At 34.5% G+C, this 1,855-nt stretch overlaps 1 pseudogene; it reads right to left on the reverse strand.

The window, feature by feature from the left end:
* The window catches only part of LOC108976131, a 21,349-nt pseudogene that overhangs the window by 6,828 nt on the left and 12,666 nt on the right, over nucleotides 1-1,855 (reverse strand).

Raw genomic sequence — 1,855 nt, forward strand, 5'->3', positions numbered from 1 at the left:
CAGTGAAGCGAAATCAGACAGACATCCTTCCTCGCAAAATTACGATCGACCACAACACGAGCGTAGTGGGATAAATACCGAAAGTTGAAGAGGGGAGCGAGACGCATATGCAGACAAAACAAGAAAGAGATCGAAATGCATGATTAGGAAGAACTTTACAAGCTGCTCTACGGCGGTTATGCTGGAAAATTCTACAAAAAGATACGGCGACTAATGGGAGGTTTCAAAACCAGAGCATACTCTTAAGATCCGAAGTGGAAACCTAGTGGCTGATGTTTAGAGTTTACTAAAACTATGGAGGGAATACTTTTCCAGCCTGCTGAACGTCAGTGAAGGTGTCTGTGTTTGAAAATTGCGTACTCCATTCCACAATCGATGACGGTAGAATAGTTGTTCCATTGCCAGACTATGATGAGGTTCGAATAACCATTGCGTTATGCTGTTCGCTTTTTCTACACGTTCCTTAATTAGACTAGTTCCTACAGGTACAAGTGACCTACTTTCCTGTTTTCATATACATTTTTCTAAATTCTCAATTGATTTGATAGAAATATAAAATATTTTAACTTATTTGGCTTGAAATAAGTTCCTTCAGACCTTAAGTAAATTTAGTATATATTCACTTGATGCATTTGAAATTGAATGCCAGCTGAATCTAACGAAATTGGTTCAATATTCATACAACTTTTTCAACTACAACTAAAAATGCATGTTGCTTGCAATCACAATGTATGAAGACTAATTACTATGCAATTCCGGAGCGTACTATTGCAAAATTTACGTCATAAAACTTGCGTCCAATCAAAATGTAAACCCATTTTGCTAATGGCGTTGATAGTTTCTTGTTTAAATCCCCGATTGAAAAATAGTTGAAATCATTTCATTATTACTGATGTCCCTTTCATTGGTAAACAAATTACTCAGTTTTTGCCATAACATTTCAGTCACATGGTTCACATGCGGAAATCATTGAAAATACTAGCAATTATGTGCAGAATACAATGAATTAATTTAAASAATTGTGCTGTGGAAATTTTAGATGTGCGCGTGTAAATGCTGAGTTAAACATACATGCATAGTTTTGAAATAAATAGCTTCCAGCTGCATTATATTTGAATTTTAGAGATCACTGTCAATTGACAATAGACGCGGTCATGCTGTTCATTCGGAAATTGTAATTAAATTCCCCGGGTAAATGATATTTCAAAAAAATGTAATTTGCTAAGTTGGACTGTCCTTAACTACAGACTGTGAAAAATATGAGATATGAAAGATCGATCTGTCAACTAGTTGGTTTACCGCAGTTACTTAAGTCGGCACAATTTAGAAGAGCGTTGCGATTTATAAAATGAATGAGGTTATATAACAAAAGATTTGTCTCAAATTTTGTATTTCTAACCAAATTTCGTGTACGCAATCGAATTCACTATTATCACGAATACAAGCCTACGAAGCCTTCAAGGTAGGTCGAGAGATTTTTGAAGATATGCCTGGTTCTTGACCTTCGACCTCTTCAACTGATGAAAGTAATAAAAAAGTGAAAAATATGGTACTTGAAAAACGTCCATTAAATTTTAGAGAGATGACAAGAAGGCTCGACATCCCTCGCGAGTCTATTTGAATCATTTTGGTGGATATGAATCGCGTTCTTACTCGACTCTTTTCGATAAAGCTGTTTTCAAAAGAAGTACCGTACATTACGCTTCAAAAGAATATAGTATAGTGAACGAAGTTATAACAAATTTTGAAAGATTTCTAAAGCAGGTATTTTATGGATTAAAAAAAAAAATCATAATATGCTTAACTTCATTATTAAATTTTGCAGTTAAGACAAATCCATCTAAGTTTAATATTA

The sequence above is a fragment of the Bactrocera latifrons genome, unplaced genomic scaffold (genome assembly GCF_001853355.1).
Source record: "Bactrocera latifrons isolate USDA-ARS-PBARC rearing strain unplaced genomic scaffold, ASM185335v1 scaffold_1149, whole genome shotgun sequence".
Taxonomy (NCBI): Eukaryota; Metazoa; Arthropoda; class Insecta; order Diptera; family Tephritidae; genus Bactrocera; species Bactrocera latifrons.